This window comes from Homarus americanus, unplaced genomic scaffold (assembly GCF_018991925.1).
Source record: "Homarus americanus isolate GMGI-L3 unplaced genomic scaffold, GMGI_Hamer_2.0 scaffold59578, whole genome shotgun sequence".
Taxonomy (NCBI): Eukaryota; Metazoa; Arthropoda; class Malacostraca; order Decapoda; family Nephropidae; genus Homarus; species Homarus americanus.
In genome coordinates, this window is record NW_024712913.1 from 1,349,369 (window position 1) to 1,357,652 (window position 8,284).

Here is an 8,284-nt window from a genome sequence, read left to right on the forward strand (position 1 = left end):
AATGATGATAGTAGGGTAAGAAAGAGAAAAGGACAGGTAGGAAGAGAGAGAGAGAGAGAGAGAGAGAGAGAGACTACACTTCCCCACAACACAACACTTCCCCACACACTTCCCCCCACACTTCCCCACAACCTTACCACAATATAATAAAACTCCTCTACTAATGCTTCACTTAACAACGCGAGGGAGCAGAAAAAAATATACTTAACATATCCTACTCAATACTCCCTCAGGACAGCTTCCTCCTCCAGGCGAAGAAAATCAACTCGTTCTTGCAAGAAAATCCGACCGTGCGGTAAATTCACGCCCCAAGCCTGCCACCAGAACACACACACACACACACACACACACACACACACACACACACACACACACACACCTATATGAATATCCCCCAGCCTATACCTGCTTCTGTGTACGATACCTTGAGATGGTTATTTACGATATCTTAAGCCCTGTCAGTGCGATAATTTAATGTTTTTTTTAGTATGATAATTAGACCGCCTTTTAGTACGATAGTTTAACTCTTTAAGTATGATAATTTGACCCTATTTTAGTAATGATAATTTAACGCCTTCAGAAAGATAATTTAATTCCTTCAGTACGATAACTTTACCCATGAGTACGATAACTTAACCCATGAGTACGATAACTTAACCCATGAGTACGATAACTTAACCCATGAGTACGATAACTCAACCCATGAGTACGATAACTTAATTACTTTTTCTTCCCCCTTCTCTTGTCTCACGTTCTTCCTCCTTTCCCTCTTCCTACAACCTCTTACTTTTTACCTCCTACCCTTCCACTCCTTACCCCTCCCACTTCCTCCCTTACTTATCCCTCCTTCATTCCTTCTCAATTTTCTCTCTTCCTCCCTCTATCTGTTCCTTCTCTCCCACTTACCCCTTCTCCTATCCACTGATTTCTATTTAACCATCGTCAGCCTTTTCTCTTTCGTTCTCTTTCTACCTCCATATCCTCTCTCCCCCTCTTTCTCTCTCCTTCTTTTTCTTCCCTCCCTCCCTCTCTCCCCCCCCATCTCCTCCTTCCGTCTTCCTCATCCCTTCTCCTCTTCCTCTAACCCTCCGCTCCCTTCTCACCCCCTCCTCCCCCACCTTCTCCCCTTCCTCCTCATCCCCACCCCTCTCTCCTCCTCCCTGCCCCTCAATCTTTCACTTCCTTCCCCACCTCCCACTCCCCCTCCTCCTCATCCTCTCTCTCCTCACCCCTCCTCTCCCTCTTCTCACCTCCTCCTCCCCCTCTTTCCCTTCCTCCTCCCCTCCTCCTCCTGGACTATATCAGCCGCTCAGGTTTGCTTTGTCAACAAATACGGAGGAGTGAGAATATCTTAATGCAGGAGATGAGTTTTATAAGTATCCTTCAGAAGCACGAGAGAGAGAGAGAGAGAGAGAGAGAGAGAGAGAGAGAAAGAGAGAGAGAGAGAGAGAGCCAACCTACACTATGCCCCCAAAAGATATGAGACTATGTTATACAAAGGATACAACCCCCACGCCCCCGCCCACCCTGCAAGGACATTATACAAGGAGGAACAGGTTAGTGGCCTTACTGACTTTTATAGAGGTTCAGTGTAAAGAGTTCTTATATGTTTTAGGGGTGGGGGGTTTTGGTGGAGGTGTTGGGGGGTAGGGGCAGTAGGTGGTAGGTAGGGGTGGTGGGGAGAAGATGAGAGGTTGTTGTGGGGGAGGTGGGGAAAGGTTGGTGGGGAGTTGATGGAGGGAGAGGAGGTGGATATGGTTCCTCCCCCAAATCCCCTTACAGTATCTCCCATCTCTCCCACATGTCTCCCATCTCTCTCCCACATGTCTCCCATCATCTCCCACAGCGTCTCCATCATCCCCACAGCATCTCCTCCAACCATCTCCTGTGCATCTCCCTACAGCGTCTCCTCCAACCATCTCCCCACAGCACTCCCATGCTCCCCTCCAACCATCTCCTCCTACAGTATCTCCCACAGGGTCTCCTCCAACCATCTCCTCACAGCATCTCCTACAGCATCTCTACAGCGTCTCCTCCAGCCATCTCCCACAGCATTCCCACAGTATCTCCTACAGGGTCTCCTCCAACCATCTCCTGCAGTATCTCCTACAGCCATCTCCTCCAACCATCTCCCCACAGTATTCCCTACAGCGTCTCCTCCAACCATCTTCTACAGTATCTCCACAGCCATCTCTCCAACCATCTCCTACAATATTCCCCACAGCCATCTCTCCAACCATCTCCCTACAGTATCTCCTACAGCGTCTCCTCCAGCCATCTCCTCTTCAGTAAATGTAAATCAGATCACTGAATATGAATCTTGGGGTGTCCAGGACTCTCCACCAAAAAGGTTCAGCCATCGATCTCCTCCTTGGCTGATGGCCGGATGTGGAGGGATCGACTCGCGTCTCTCTTCTGATATGTGAGGAGAAGAATCCGTCTCTTTGATTCACGAACGACTCAAGCGGTTGCAGTCTTCTAGGGGTGGGGTGGTGGTGGTGATGATGGGGGAGGAGGAGGTATGAAGTAAATCTTGTTTGTGTGTGTGTGTGTGTGTTTAGTTAGGTTAGGTTAGGTTAGGTTAGGAGGTAGAAGAGGATGGTATCAATGAGAAATAAAGGGTGGAAAAAATATATGTAACTTTTTCTTGACGTTTGTACAGTAGACGGCAAACGCTATTTATTCTAAGTAAACACTTACGGAATTTTCCCACTACCACTCACGCCACTCCTTCCCTCCTTCACTACCACCCACGCCTCCCCTCCTCCTTCCACTCACCACCCACGCTCTCCCCTCCTCCTTCACCACACCCACGCCTCCTCCTCCTTCACTACCACCCACGCCACCTTCCTCCTCACTACCACCCACTGCCTCCTCCTCCTTCACTACCACCCACGCCTTCTCAGCAGTAGGGAGAAGTGAGCAAACATCAGGCTGTCATCAGGTATTCAAACAGCTTCTTTCTTACACACGCCTCCACCCTACCTCCCTACATGGTGTGCCCTTGCCCCCCCCTGCGGCATACTCACACACGCCTCATCCACGCCTACAACCTCTCATGAAGCCTATACAACAATCCCACAACCCTTCATAACCTTTCACCTCACCCCCCCACCATCACCCCCATGGCCACACACCCCTCACCTCCTCCTGTGGCTACACACACCCCCACCCTCCCCCCCGTGGCACACACCTCACCCTCCTCCCAGTGGCCACACACCCCCACCCTCCCTCCTGTGGCCACACTCCCCTCACCCTCCCTCCTGCGGCCACACACCTCACCCTCCCTGCGGCTACACACCCCACACCTCCTCCTGGCTACACACCCTCACCCTCCTCCTGCGGCTACACACTCCCTCACCCTCCTCCTGCGGCTACTACACACACACCCTCTGCAAAACTCGTCACCATAACACGACACTGATTTAATTCTGGTTCCACACTATTTCAGGGTCATACAGACAGACATGTAGATAAAGCACTCAAGGTACACATTAGACGCATGTAGGAGACGCATTGGACGCATAGAGGAGACGCACATAGGAGATAAACACTAGACCCATGTAGGAGACGCACACTAGACCCACATCGGACGCACATAGGAGACACACTAGACGTACATAGGAGACACACCAGACCCATGTAGGAGACGCACACAAGACGCACATAGGACACACACTAGACGTACATAGAAGACGCACACTAGACGCACATAGGAGACACACCAGACTCATGTAGGAGACGCACACTAGATGCACATAGGAGACACACACAAGACGTACATAGGAGACGCACACTAGACGCACATAGGAGACGCACCAGACCCATGTAGGAGATACATACTCGACAACATACAAGTCTCCAAGTATAAGAATCATAGATGTATCTTATGTGTTTTTAGTAGAGACACATTGGATGGGCAAGACTCATGACACATATGAATCTATTTTCACCTGTCAAAAACACTCCATCATCATCATATCATTATCATCATCATTAACATCATCTTCATATTCACCATTCTCTTCTCCCCTTCTCCCACTCTCCCTTTCTTCTTTTCCCACCTCTCCTTCCCTCCCACTCCCCCCCCCTCCTTCATCTCTCTCTCTTTCCTTCCCACTTTTTCCAGCCTTCCTCCCCCTCTCTCCAACCCTCCTTCCCCTCTCTCCAACCCTCCTCTTTCTCTCCCTCCCTCCTCCCCAATTTCCTTCCTTCTCACAAACACAGATCCTTAAAGAAAAATATTTGCGTCTCTGATATATTCACAAATAAAGCCACTGGCAGCCATCCCCCTGTTCATTGAGTAAAGCAGCGTCCACTCAATAAAATACTACCGTCACAAACCCTTAATTCATCTATAGTCTCGAGGTACAAGAGGGACGTATACCACAGGGGGTGTGTCTCAGGCAAACTTGGCTCTTATAGACTGGGACAGGAAGGGTGGAACTCGCGGTCTTTATCAGCCTGAGGGGGAGAATAAAGTTTGGAAAGTCGCTCGTATAAAGTTGCGCGATGTGTCAAACGTCAGTGAAGACTTGTAAAATATGAAACTATTATGAAACGAGGATTAGAAAAAATATGAAAACTACTACTTTTATAGGAGTATAAATACTTTTATTTTCTCGTATATTTACACTCTTGAAATGCATTATTTGTGTGTGTTTAATAACTGGAGGAACACTGAGGACAATTTCTTCATCTTTGGATTTATTTACAGGATGGACTAAAGCGATCGGTTAGACAATCCTTGAAAAAAAAATTCCTCGGAAATCTTATATTATTTCTTCTGAAGCGAACAATTTAGTGGACCATTTGAAAAGACTCGCTTATGAAGCTTCAGAAACGAATCACTTATTGAGCCTCCTAAAACGAATCACTTATTGAGCCTCCAGAAACGAATCACTTAATGAGCCTCCTAAAACGAATCACTTATTGAAACTCCTGAAAGCAATCACTTATGAAACTCCAGAAAAAAAAATTACTTAAAAATCACCCTTGGTAACAGTCATCATAAGGTTGACGCTTAGGACAAGGCTCCGAGACAAGTCATGTTTCGGACCTATTGATAATTTGTTTGAATCTTAATTAAAGTTCTAATGTATAAACAGAACTTACTGGCACACATAAGAGTCTTAATTAGGTTACTTTCGAGAGATAGGAATTAATTTTCACTATAATATATTAATTAGACAGTTTTCATTTACCCACTTTTTACCGAACCTTCAGTTAATACCTTAATATTTATACATTATTAATTGGTTATTTGTTTATAAATTTAGAAACAACGGTACAGGTAGTGTCTTGAGCTGATAACACTGGTAAGATAGGTAGTGTCTTGAGCTTACAACACTGGTTTGATAGGTAGTGTCTTGAGTAATAATTAAAGGCGTGAAGAAAACGAAGTCAAGAAACTTTCAAAAAGTGTTAAAGAAAACGTAACCACGAGAAGCAAATGAAGAAAATGATCCCTTGTTTAACAGAGCCTAAAGTGACGCAAAAATCAAAGGAAAATGAGTCGATGAATAGACGATAATAAAAGATGGTTCAAAGAAAAGTCAAATAAAATCAGCTTTCGCAAAATAAAAGAAAGTATTGAAGAGAAAACAAACGAGAGAAAACTAGCACGAGAGAAAACATATCTAAGAAATGTGTTGAAGAAAACGGGATTTCATGCAGAAACTCTTCTCTTACGGCGCCAGTAAGCCAAGCCACGACAGGCGACGATCAATATTGGAAAAGTACCACGAACACGACCTCAAAAGTATTTCTTTTTTAATTAGTTACTTTTTATAATGATATTCTACTTCCGGGTAACTTGTGAATATTTATCTGTTTATTTCACTTGTTCTGCGTCACTAAAGTCTCTAAATTAATATAGATTTAGTTGAATAAACACAGAAAATGGAGGAATTACGGAAGACATTTCAGTTACATTGTTGGTAAGCAACCACGAACAGTATAACTAATGCGTCTGTTTATTAATCTATTCATTCCTTTCTTTTTAAATAAGCGACAAGAACCAATGGAACTTCAATTGGTCTCTAATCTATCATAAATGATCGTTAGGTTGAGATAATATTGGTTAGGTTAGGTTAGGTTAGGTTAAATTTAGTCAAGTTAAATTGTTAATCTGATGTATGTTAAATTAGGTGACGTTACGTTAAATTAAGATAAGTTACGTTAAGTTTGGTGACGTTAACTTAGCTTAGGTTATGCTAATTTGGTGAGGTTAAATCAGGTTAGGTTAGGTTAGGTTATTTGCTCAGATTACCTTAGGTTAGGTATGATTAGGTCACATTAGATTAGGTTAAATTAGGTTAGGTTGGGTCTCGTCGTGTCGCTAAGAAAGAGGTAATAACGAAAATAGGGTAGATGAAGAAGGAGGCGAGAGAGAGAGAGAGATATTAATCCATCTGTTGTCAGTGGGGGATGGTTTTGGGATGGGAGGGACGGGATGGGAGGTGGGAGGGGATAGGGACAAGATGAGGGGGGTTGGGAAGGGATAGGGACAAGATGAGGGAAGGGATAGGGACAGATGGGGGAGGGGGGAGAGTTAACGCCATATTTTACTGTACATTTTATGGTCTGGTGACTAAATTTTTTAATATAAAAATAATGTCAACTCCAACGGCATGTTGAGAAACACAAGGGTAAAAACCCAACCAAGTGATATCAAGTGAACGTTAGTAACACAACCCTGGAGGCATGGGAGGGTGGGGGAGGAAGGGGTGATGGGTCAGGGGAGAGAAGAGGGAAGAGATGGGGGAGGGAGTGCTGGGGAGGGAGACAGAGAGAGAGGGGAAAGAGGGGAGATGTATGTTGCAAGACCCCCCCCAAGGCAAACTCTACTTTACGTAATAGCCAGTGACAAACACTACCTGACAGGCTTGACAGAAACATAGCCACAAATAGCCTGAGGTAGTCGTAGGTAATCAACAGATAGGTTGATGTAGCCACCCATCCCCCAAAAAATAGCCAAATAGCCTGGACTAGGAATATGTAGCTTGGGATGGCAGGGAAGGGAGACGTAGCCATATATCGCCTGTAGGTGTTATATATACTCAAATATAAACATATCAAAATAGCCTAGAGTAGTCATATACACCTGTGGATGAGTAAATATAACCTAAAAAAAAAGACCCTGAAATAGTCATAGATAGCCAGAGGTGGGAGGATATTGTCAGAAGTAGCCAAAGACTGTCAACAACTGCCAGAAAGTCAGAAACAGCCACAATTGGTCACGATGGGCTAAAAAAAAAGTCCAAATTATAGCCAATAATAAAAGTAGCTAAGAATAACACACAAGAGGCAGAAAGAAAATGACACACACACACACACACACACACACACACACACAGGAATAAACAAAAATTATAAGAAAAAGAATAAACACCAAGAACGACGTAGCCAAACAAAAATACAAAGGAACTGTTGAAATGGGTACACAGGAAGGAGAGAGAGAGAGAGAGAGAGAGAGAGAGAGAGAGAGAGAGAGAGAGAGAGAGAGAGATACATGACAAGGAAGAGTTTTAATAAGAAATCACAAAATAAAAAACAGAGGAAGATAGATACCAAAACCATTTGTACCACGAGAAGAACTGAAGATCTTCGTGTGTGTGTGTGTGATAATAATAAAATACATAATAATAATAATAATAATAATAATAATAATAATAATAATAATTAACCGTTTATTGAAAAGTTCAGCAGCCAGAAGCTGAAAATATACATTAACAAAAAACTTATTACATACAAAAACATGGTAGGTGGGTCTTTAACAAAAACTTTCATTACAAAAAGGAAAAAGAAAGTGAATTGAGCAAACAAATTATTATACTGTAGTTGATGGTCGGAGCTGATCTCTTTGCCATACTGTGAGGTAACGCAAGCCACGTGGTTCAGTAAGTCGTCCGTAGATGTTGATAATGAAGGACCTCACATGGTCATGGAGAGACCGAGGGTGGGATGGTGTCACAGTACCTCACCTTCTAGGTGGTGTTGTGTTATCCCGCAGTGTGGTGTAAGGCCGACCCATTGTTGTCCCAATGGTGGACTGATTAACACCTCCTGGTCAGAAGATGGTGGTTGGCTCAGGGGTGCTTATTCGCAGGTGGTTCACGGCTCTCACTGGTACTGTCTAGTGCTGAATTCACTGGCCAAACACTGTTCATCACTGTTCAACACTCACCCCACTTCTTCCGAAACGACATTACACTTTTGATTATGTTGATATCCCGGTGGTGAGGATAAGAGATAGTCATGTAACTGAACGAAGTACAATTAT